This window comes from Amblyomma maculatum, chromosome 11, assembly GCF_055883805.1.
Source record: "Amblyomma maculatum isolate TAMU_Amacu chromosome 11, ASM5588380v1, whole genome shotgun sequence".
NCBI classification, from domain to species: Eukaryota; Metazoa; Arthropoda; class Arachnida; order Ixodida; family Ixodidae; genus Amblyomma; species Amblyomma maculatum.
In genome coordinates this window covers 94,119,356-94,131,111 of record NC_139354.1, presented here as the reverse complement: position 1 = coordinate 94,131,111, position 11,756 = coordinate 94,119,356, and the positions used below count along the sequence as shown (strand labels likewise).

Genomic DNA, 11,756 nt, shown 5'->3' with positions numbered 1-11,756 from the left:
CTTTCGAATAGGAAATATCAAATATTATGTAATTAATGTGTTCGCTCCAATCATAGTTATAGTAATAATTGTCCTCTGTAATTTTCTTCTGAGCTGGTGCAGGTGAGCAGGTATTTTCACTGATTTCTTTGCTAAAAAGTGAAAAACAACGGCGTATGCACTCACCCGGTAATTTAAGCCGCATACCATGTTCTTGCGCATTGAATACGTGAAGAGGTCAGTCGGACGGATATCTTTTAAAGTGATTTTAAAAATATTTCTGGAGCGAAGCGCAAATCTTTTACATGATATGACCGTTCATACGAAGAATATTCTACAAAATGCACTAAAAGTGTAGTCTATGTTTAGAAGGTATATTCTTATGATGAAAGAAATAATTACACACAAATAAGTTTCAGATGCAATTCCCTGTGCCTCGGAGCATATCGAGCGTAAAATTTTGGACATTTTCATTTTATTCGGGAAAAAAGAGCTGGAACTTACACAGGTATTTAATTTTCTCTGCACAAAAGGATGTTGCTGCGTATCTCAAAGGGTTAGACTCCGACGGGGGCTATTGAATTGTCTTCACTCCGCGATCAAAGCCACGAGCGACTGAATAATTGTTCGCCGAAAATATCACAAATATTTGAGAACTGTAACCTGAGTTACAGAACAGAAACTAGCCTTAGTAAAACAAAAGAAACAATGTCAGCAAAGAGGTGCTGCTCAAGCAGAGATCAACGAAATATTTCCTAGCCGTTACTAGCCGTTTTTCCAACGGGTGTCAAAGAAGCACTGACCGACTGAGCATGAACGGCTGAAAATATACAGAAGCTCGCGAGCATACTTTGTGGCTTTCATTGTTGTGATAATAGAGCACCTTTGGACAGTGCGCGTTTTGTATATTCTCACCAACGTTTCGTGGTGTTTTGTTAAGCTAGCGATATCTACTGCATTACGCCAAGAAACTTCCTGACCAAAGGCGTGCTGACCTTAAAGGATTGAAAGCGTAGCGCAAACAAAGAAAGTAGCACTGAAAGGCACATGACCGTGGTCTTACCACGAGTTTGTTTCCTTCGGATCATCTTTTAGCAGATGCTCCAAATCAGAAAAATTTGCACCGAGCAATAAAATACCGCAAAATTGGGACCGTAAGCATACGAGATGAATGTAGCAGTGACGCAGCACTGACGTATGCTCCTGAATTGCTAAATTGATCACGGAAAAAAGCGGGGACTGGCTGTGCATGATTGTGCAAGCAAGAAGGTATTTCGTGGGAGGCTGTGAGTGCACCTTCAGAAGTCATGAGCACTGCAGCTTTTGCTCCTAGTAAATGTATCTCGTCGGTATACGTCCTTCTCTAGATTTCTACCTCTCCTCAAGATTGTAACCTATGCTAGATTGAGATGCCAAGAAATGTACAAAAAAATAGCGAACTACGTAAAATATACTCCTGAAGCTGATCTTGATTACGAGATAAACACACGTGATGAACTCCTGCATCTCCCGTTCCAGGCGTGCACTCTAGTTTGACAAAGTGAGATAGACTTTAATATTTCCTTCTTGCGCGGACTCTAATGCTCATCCAACGCGCAGAAATGTAATTTAGAGCTATCCTTAGACGCCGCTACGGCATTTGACAAAAGTTTGATGCTGTCAGCGATGCCCGAACAGTTACAAAGCAGCTTTAGCCAATAAAGTCCAGGGACAAGGACGACGTATATGGTGGAAACCCCTTCTACTGAGCTGAAGAAAGTTGTTGAAGAGTATCTGGTAGCTGTGCAATTAGGGCACTTATTTTTGCAACAATTAAAACAGCAAACCAAGCTCTCTTGATTCTATCGTGTTCAAGATGCCTGAAGGGAATGCTTAGTATTTGCGAATGCTGAAGTTGATACCCTTACGTCAAGCTGCCGGAGAGATTGACGGAAAGTAGAATTATCTGCACGCGTATGTATTCTATGTTATATAATCACAAAGAGAGCAAACACTTACAGATATCATGTAAAGCCCCGTAAAGGTCCAAAAGGTAAAGTGCAGTTCTGCACTGAACGGGACACGTCGCTACAGTGTGTACTTATTTAAATCTCAAAGGACAAAAAACTTGCCATTCGCAGTGAAAGGTGGCTCTTTGGCACACGAAGCACAGCAGAAAAAAAAAAATGCTGCGTCGGCCGGGAATCGAACCCGGGTCAACTGCTTGGAAGGCAGCTATGCTAACCACTATACCACCGACGCCTATGGCATATCCGCCGTCGTCCGGGAAGAAGGATGTAGGCCAGGTATAGACGCCAGGGTTACATGTCTGTTTGCAGGAATGCCGTGTAGATGGCGCCACTGAATTTCGCTCATGACGCTGTGTTAGAGGTGGAGAAGCAGGGGCCACCGCACGACTGCGCCTTCATTGGCTTCGTTGCTCCTCCATTAAGCCACAAAATTTCTAACATCGCTCGTTGTCATGGTCTGGGGATGCTGTCCAAATCAGTGCCAGAGTTTATGGGTATTTCTTAAAGCTGCCTGATTACCTTCACAAGCGTATATTTGTAGCTCTTTTATGATACTTGAGCGCCTTAAAGAACCCTATGTGGTCGACATGTCCTGAATACTCCACTGCGGCCTCTCTCGATTTCAGCCGTTAAACTCCACAAACTCAACCAAAACAAACCTAATCTAACCCAATCATTAAGATAGACACCGATCGATTACTTTACCTGGGTAAGCAAATAATTCCCAGAAGTCGTGCGGAAATGATCAGAATAGAATGTAAACATTCGTGGGGCTCCGAGGAGCCGTTGCGGTGGAGACATCGGAAACTACTTCAGAAAAAGAATTCTTTGTGACAAAAAAAAAAAAAAAATAGGGCGATGAACTCAATCTCAGAGTCTTCGGATATGTCTATCGTAAATGCTTGAAGCGTTCGGTTTTTCCCCAGGGACCTGAGCCTGTTGGGGATGCTGATTTCAGGGGCAGAAGCTGGCATTTGATACCGCGAAAGTCAGCCTCGAAGAGTCAAGGTTTATTGGTGCTAACAAGTGATAAAATATAGATTGCAATAATGTCCAACGCAATTACAGGCTAGGGTTAATAATTGCAAAGTTAGGTTGTGGTTTCCCGTTTTCGGGGGATGAAACAATGTGTCTCTGGTCTTCTGGTCTTATTAGCAGTATATAAAGAAATATCGAGCGCTGAGAACCGGTTGTGGAGGTTGTCGCTCAAGACTTAGTAAACAGAGAAATAAATAAAGATTCTGAAACATGTGGACTTAACTAAAATTGCCAAATTCCTTCAAGGTACCAGCTTAGCAGTTTCACAGTCGAAACATAATACAAATCTGCGATAGAAAAATAATGAGATCATGTTTTACTGAAACATATCGCTCAGTAATCGCAATGCTTATACAGGAGACTATGGAAATCAATCCGCCTTTCGAAGAGCCGCCAAGGAAGAACGCCGGCAGGAAATTACGGTGCATGGAAAAATTAAATCAGGCTTCCGCTCTTGCAGATGCATAGCTTGCATATCAGTGTTATATACTCGCCTAAATAGGGCGCTCTTGCTACACAAATGTGCTGACAATGATTTCGGTGTCCGTCAGGTAAACAGGCTTGTCTTGGGCGAGTGCACTGCAGTTTTTATAAACGATAACAATACACAAATGCCCCACTAGCGTTCGTGCTAATAGTTAAAGCACTTTGCTTTCAATATATAAAAGGTGTTCTCTTACAGGAGTCAAAATGTTTGTAATGGCCACAAATGAGGCAAAATATAAATGAGAAGTTTAACGAAACAAGTCCCGAAGTTGTCCTCGTAAACACGGTAGTGAAATCTGATAAATTTTGATATGGGTAGTGAAACTGGCTATACGATGCGTGGACTTGAAACACTATTGTGGTGTTGTGCTGGAAGAGTAATCGATATCGGGCCAGGTGAAGTTTGTTGCGAGGCGATGCTTCGGGCCGCACTTGAACGCACGCCGGAAACGTTGCACCGCTGGAAGACCGACGTTGCAGACGGCGATCTGAAATAATTATCGAAACAAAAACACGCACGTTAATTATTCATGGGACTTTCTTGTGGCCTCTTACACCCTACTCAACGAAAATGACGCTAAGACGGGCGACAAATGAATTATTTGCAAAGGCATCTAGATTCTATTTTTCCGGACTGCGAAAGTACAACCATCCAAACTTCAGTTTTTTTCATTCTGTTCAACAACGCGATGCTAACTGCCTTGTGAGAAAAGCCAAACTGAATTAACATGCTTTGTGAATGGGTCTTTTTAGAGGGAAAGTTTTGAAGGAATGGGCCCTTTAGCAGTATAGATGTCACGTTGTAAGCGCGGTCTGGTTCATTAAGCATGTATTGTCAATTGGATAGGAATTTTAATCCTATATTCCCCGGACACGATGCAAAAACCCAACCCGAATCTGACGGTGCACTTACTTACTTTTACATATGTGCTCGTTATCAAAGATAATGAAGCTGTTCCGTGGTACTCTTGGCAAAGCATACTCCCAGGATCACGTTGGAAGCTTTCAACTGAAGCGGAAAGGGTACATATCTCGATTTCGAAATGACAACCTAAAGGCGGATAATTGTCTGAGTTTTACTTTGGCCATTCGCATCTCAGATAGGGCTGTAAACCGTGACGACGTGCGTGATAAACAGGAACTAATCATACAAAGCAAGCAAAGCAGCAATGGAGGCTAGTTGGTTTACCATTTCAAGAATTTTCGCGCTACGATATACACAGATACACAAGAAAGCAGGAACCGCGCTTGTCCTGTGCACATGGTTCCTGCTTTCTTGTGTATCTGTGTATATTGTAGCGCGAAAATTCTTGAAAAAGCAATCATAATCTGACACTTTCAAGACTTTATGTAGAAATGCTGCCATCTATGGTACCTTCACTGAAGCGCGCAACGTGACGCCATGTTGAATGGTTGAGTGAGTCAGCTGCACTGATGCGGCTACTGCCTCTCAATAGAAGTGTCTGTTTTGAGCTGGAATTTTCTTGCTATCCGATTACATTTGAGCAAGAAAAGAAAACAGTATTGGCCGAACGATTTCTCCATGCGGTCGGCACTCAGATTTTACTTCGTAAAGCTGTACTGCGCTGAGAAAACTTGCGAACGGCAAAATAAGCCTATACCTGTAGAAACGTTAAAGCCCACGTTGCCGTTCCTTAATTTCATTCCTTGCTCTTCCATGCTCCTTAATACTCTGCTCCAATAAGCGTCCATGAAAGAGTTTCATATTGCTTTCGGGTGTAAAACACGTCTGCGATGTGATGCGAGCCGCCGCAGGACGCTTTCGATACTAGCGCGGGCATGCTCAACATGATACATCAACCGGCACTCGGCCTCATCGCTCCATAGTACGTTGTGCAAGTACCCGCACACGATTGTGCTTGATATTTTATTTTTTATTATAGGTTCGGGGCCTAATAATTACTGCGCTGCGATGGACCTGAAAGCATTCACAATACAACGCGCGAACTACTGTACGCAAGAGCTCTCTAGGCGTTTAGCCGCAGATGGATCTTCAGTCTCCAGTGCTAGTGGGTAGCATGCAGTGATACAATCCGTACACGCTTTCCGCTGACCTGATGCTCAGCTTAACTGGGTTTATATGCTCGGGCAGAATGGGTCTTTGACACCTGCTTGCTCATAAAAGGTTGCAGGATTACACTTAGCTTCTCTTAAGAGCTTAAGCGAAAGCCTCCCATCCTTATTCTGTTCTATACCTCTTCTCTCTACCCCTTCTCTATACATCTTTTCTACCTCTATCTTGCGTGTTTGGCTACTTGCTATAATTTCATTTCGTTCTTTTCTTTGGATTCATCATCGACACCTCAGAACTCCTTGACATGCCAGAATGAACTACTTGAAACTACCTGAAACTACTCTTAACTACCCGAAAGGGGAAATTATGTCTACGTCAGAATCTAATGCAACGTCTCGCAGACACATGTCACGGACAAATCTTGCAAACACAAGATTTTCACCATGAACAGATTTTGGTTTATTGCGGACCAAGTTTAAGTTTAGAGAGAGAGAGAGAGAGAGGGGCGAGGGGGGAGACTGGTCAAAGGCCCCCTTTTAAGCATTTTTTCCCAGTAGTGTTGAGCACCATATGCCAGGGAATGTGTGTTCTTGTTTTATCACTGGCGGCAGTGGAGACGAAACTCTGCACCTGTATGTATGGGGAGGCTCAAACTACTGCACTCCCAAGACATCCCGACACGTCTCGAATCATTTTGCACTCGTAGTTTCCACTGCACTGCAAATAACCTTTGAGATTACAGCCAATTGGAATGACAAAGCAGTAAGACTGAGTTGTTTCATGTGTATACAACTAAACAAGTCCCTATTGCGTGAACTTGCCGGCGAAGCGGAAAAGGCCAACGACTTGATGCCACATGCACTGATCATCCTCAGATATGGAGTTCCTGTCGCCGTCAATTCATGGTTCTTTTTCGCGAAAATCTGTACGTTATCATACACTGCGGCCTGCGCTGTCGCATCGCACAGGTCTGCCTTATATCCAGACGGAATGTGAGGCTCCTTGTTGGAAACCAGTTCGAACAGTGAATATTGTGGTATGCGCTGTTTCTGCAGCACGCCCATTCTCCCCAATTCTGCATTTTCCCCCTAACTCTCGACGGAGTTGAAGTATTCCAAACTCTTTTTGGCTGTCCATGTCAAGGAAAAGTTCAGTAGAGAGATAGGCATCATTCATTGAAGCCTCCTCATTGTCTGTACCGCAGTGTCTAGGGGTGGAGAATAGTTGGCTTTTACTTTTAAATTCCCGGGAAGGGGAGGGGGGGGGGGGGGGTGACGAGCAAGGTTTGGGTAGATTTCTTCGCTTTTTAAGTTGTTTAAATGCAACAACAGATAGCACTCAACTGTCATGCAGTATTCGGCTCTTGTAATATTCCTGTAGAAATCCTTCTCTGGAAACGTAGAGAACATATATGCGGATTCTTTGGTGTTGAATGGCGGTTCTCTTGTTGTGGCTGCCAAACATAATTTTTTTAAGTGCGCATAAATCGGAAATGCAGTGAAATAACACCTGAGAAAACACAAATGTTATCATTGTGGAGTTGTTATCCATGACATTTTTTTGAACACGTTGCAAAATGACATATATTTTAGGGAAGTAGTAGACCACGCAGCATTAAGAGCATACAGAGAATGTCATATGTCATGCGTGGCTGGGTATTTTTAGGCAAAATAAAGTTGGAAGGCATGTGTGTACACTTATCCTTGTTTCTCCTAGGCTTCTTGCAAATAATATTTCTCCGTGGCTAGTGGCCAATAGATCGCAGTTTCAATCCCTACCTCACGACACTGTTCCGACTGCGCGCTACGAAGGTTAAAAGAAAAAAAAATAAACGCCATTATTCAGCGATATCAATGGGAGAAAACAAAACATGCATAGCCCAAATTATTTCTGAACTTCTTTTCAATGCATCTCATAGAACAAGAAAGAAAAACTCTCACATTAATTTAAAAAAAGAAAACAACGCGGTGATCGCCATCAGTGCAGCAACAACAATCATGCGCACTTGCGCTAGACGAGTTCAGGTTACTGGTAGAAGCAGTTTCTACCATGTATACATCTGCGTCTTACGCTTTTCAGAGCGCGTTCTGGAGCCGCACCTCAGAGACTGAAGACTGGACATAGTCAGCGATATTCAATTCATCGATGAATCAATTCCGTAAACACTTTAATGTAATATTCGAATTGAAGAGGCACTCTGGATACTTTGAAGTGCTGTAACGTGTTCTCTCGGGGTACTTAGGCGTATACCTCGCGTGAAATCTGTCTATAGCTTGTATGCATGAAGCAGTACAATCTTGGATGAGTTGGCGAATCAGTGAATGAATAACACTCTTGCAGATCTTTTACACAAGGCGGCTATGCGAACTCCGTCGACCGAAAAATGTAACAATGTGGGCGATATATTTCGTCGGCCTTGGCATCGAGTACGAATTCGCCGTCATTCAAAGCAGGTCAAATAAGATATATGCGTACTATTTTACAATTTAGGTGAGCCGAAAATTGAAAATGCGTGTACAGTGCGAGTGCAAAGCGAAAGCCGGTGAAGTACCTTCCGGAAAGATAGATGGCACTGAAAGGTAGCCTTTCATACTCCGGCTTATTTTTTACTTCCCTGCCTCCAGCCAGTATTCCTATCATTCTTTGCCCGAGCAATGCTGAGGTTCATTTTCATCATCTTGGCTTAGGGGCTGTGTCGCTTCCCAACACTCTTGAGAAGCTTCCTAGTGGTTGACACCTTTGACATGCCAACCTATAACTTCAAGTATGACATTGCCTGCCGTAGGCCTGACGAGCTAGTCATTGACAAAGAGGCTCGATCGTGAAGTTTTGTTTTCAAACTAGAACTATTAGAAAAACTCAAGCAGTTTTTGCAGTCAGACAAATTTCCCAGCGGCTCACAGTAGCTTGCGCTGTCTGCTTCGCTTTTTGCTCTGGCTTTTTTCTCCATCAGTGATTTAAAAGGCTGGGAGGAGGCACTATTTCACTTGCACAGTGCATTTTTTTAATTAGTTTCCTCCAATCGCACGTGACTCACACTAAATTTGCTTGAAAAAAATTTTTTTTATGCTCCATGTTTCCCTCCCTTACACTCTTAATCTGGTTCCACATACGTTCCGCTTATTAGTGGAACTTTTAAAAACGTTTCACTTATTATAACTGTAACCTATGTGGAACGAGATTAGGAGTGTACGAATAGTTTATCTGTATTAAGCCCAGTTGTGCAAGATGCGTTATATCTTTGGCCCCGGTGTAGTGACATTGCTCTCGTGTTCTGTTAAAACTGATGGCAGAACATAGAGGCAGCCAGTTTGGAGCAGGTTTGGAGCAATATTGCATATTGTAACAGGATGGAGCAGGAAAAGCAGATGGGAGCAGAATGGAGCAAATGGAGCAGCACTTCCGCCCCTCACGTTATTACAAATATGGCCGTTCCAAGCTTGAAAAAGATAGTATTTCTGCGTCTAATATGGACTCAGTTTTGATGAAATGCGCGTAATAATTTGATAGAGTTGCTGAAACTGATTTGCGGTGATTTGCGTACGTAGACCGGTGTTGGACAGAGGGAAGATAAGAGGCCAGTTCTGCTATCATACGTGCTGGGTTTTAGGGTGAACAAATCAACTTGTGGCAACGGTCTTCGCAGAACCATATCGTCTCATCAAGCCGCATGTCGAAGCGAAGTCTGAGGTAGTGAGAAGCATCACGTCTGAATAATCGTGTGCTTGTGGCGATTTGATTCAAACTGTGGTCGTGTTAGATGCAGTGGCGCTAGAAGGATTCCTACCGCCTGCAGTCTGCACGCTTGTTCTATACAAGAGTGGACGGCCCTTTACATAGATTCTCGCAAAATTTGAAAATGCGGACAGAAGGTATGACATTAAACTGGTGTTCGCGGCTTCTAACAAGTTATCAAGAGCCTGTAACATTGTTATAAAAAAAAATAAAACCTGCGAAAGTTATCCGGGAAACGCACATGTGGAGAGCGAAACATGAAAATGTAAAGTGCCTTGAAAAATGAATGTGGTTCAAATAATACCTTTTTCTTGCAGTTGGTTTATGAAAGTCAAACAAAAGCGTGTATTAATGTGGAATTACGGGAGCACGAAAGGTCGTGAGATATGGAAGGAGTTGTCCCATCCCATTTAGCAACACGCCTTTTGAAGTTTCATTCATTGCAGATGAGAATAGTCGCGGAATTACAGAGGCTAGACACGTTTTGTGATTTAGTGACGAATGTGAGTCTGCCGTTATTCGCGTTGACATGCAGCTAGGGAGTTGGCCTAGATTGACTAGGGAAGCGTTCTGAGCAATCAGTGACTGATTTTATGCTGTAAGCTTCTTGCTGATTGTGTGGATTGGGGTTCTGCTTGGCTTGTTTATATAATCTCTTTTCGCCGCAAATAACTTCAGCTACGAGTCATGCAGCGCATACTTTGTTTCCTTTCACGTCCCTGTCTCTAATGCTGGTATTTTCACTAAGGTACGATGAAAATCGCCCTAATGTCTACAACTCGGTACCTCCTTCAATGGTGCTTCTAAAGTTTCATCGAGATTTGTAACCGACTGAAGACTGCAACTAGCAGCCACTGGCAGGGTGTTTTGTGACTATAGTTTTCGGTAGTGAACATTCAGGCACCAGTGTTCCCTTATGATGGGGCTTTTAATGATTTTAATTTAATGATTCCACTGATTGTACCACGTGACTATTGTCAGACGGTTTTAGTGGTGCCACTTTCTGAGGACCACTGCGTCATATTTTCTGATGGGCTTTCACATCAATACAGAAACCATTCAGCACAATCGAATGCGATATCTGAGCTCTGATGAGGTTCGGTCGAAAAGCAGTCATTTGGCATGACTCTTTTTATAGAAGCTTGAACCCAGCGGATTTGTCATGGTACTCAATTAGCACAGTACCAGCGGAAAAGAAAACTGGGGGGAAGGAGGGAGGGAGGGTTAGGAGCGAAAACTGTAATGTGAATGGATTTGAATGTTTTGACAAGACTGTGCTCGGGCAGATGGTTGAATTGGAGGGACGCTCAAGCTTCACAATAAAATACACAATTATAGAGCCTTTAACATTCTTCCTATTATGCGCTTTCTGAAATATTTAGGTTAGTTAACAAGATGTTCGCAGTGGCTTAGCTCCGGTACAGTAGGCGGGCATCTTACCACCAATGATTTTAATAATATTAATTGCTTTACAGAGAAGGGAAGGCGCAGTATCTGTCGCGCGTTTTTCGACCTGACCCGAATAGGAAAGAGGTGGAGAAAGGTAACAGTGAAAGCGGAAATAGATAAAATGCTGCCGTAGTGGAGGGCCCCGGAGTAATTTTGTTCACCCGGGGATCGAACTGCGTCACAGAGAGAAGCTAGAATTATTATATATGCTTTGCCAGAGTTCCGCATTCTTTTTCTTCCTCCGCCAAGCAACCGTGTAGCCCGATGAAGCATCATCCGTCGTGGGTACAGTGTGCCGCGCTATGTGCGGGCTCTAGAGATGATGACTTATTTTGATAGGCGCAGCCAAAGCAAATCCTTCTTGACTGCTTTCCAGTGTGGCTGATCGGCTCCTGCTAAGAGGACCTATGGTTTCGCTATAAAACTTGGTTGCTCATGCGATACCTTCGCGCAACTCTGTCAAAGCCGATAAGGCAGGAGACTGGTGTGATCCCCGGATAAAAGTCTGGGCATCAGTTCAGTTCATTTTAGTCGTTCACTCGTGTCTGACTCTTCGTGACCCTGTGGACCATATCACTCCACGCTTTCTGGTATCTCACTATCTTTCTAACATCGCATAACTTCATCTGTAGCGCCTCGAGGATGCCATCTAACCATTGCGTTCACTGCCTACCCCTTCTCCGTTGACCCTCCACCTTTCCCGACATCAAATCTTTCTCCAGCGACTCCTCTCTTCTCATCCGATGACCAAAGTAGCTGAGCTTTAACTTTAGAATTTGACCCTTCAATGAGGAGTCAGGGTTTATGGTCGACAATATCGACTGATTTGATCTTCTGGCCGTCCAAGGAACTCTCAAGAGTCTCCGCCAGCACCACAATTCAAACGCGTCAATTCTTCGGCGGCCAGCCTTCTTCACAGTCCAACTCTCGCATCCATACATCACAACAGGAAAAACCATAGCACGAGTTATAGGAATCTTTGTTGGCAGACTAATGTCTCTGCTATTTACTAGGCGGTTAAGGCT

At 43.5% G+C, this 11,756-nt stretch overlaps 1 non-coding gene across 1 annotated transcript; it reads right to left on the bottom strand.

Moving 5' to 3' along the window:
• Positions 1–2,148: 2,148 nt before the first annotated feature.
• Positions 2,149–2,220, bottom strand: TRNAG-UCC (transfer RNA glycine (anticodon UCC)). The gene has a single exon. It is a non-coding gene; the product is annotated as a tRNA-Gly (tRNA).
• Between the last annotated feature and the right edge of the window lie 9,536 nt (positions 2,221–11,756).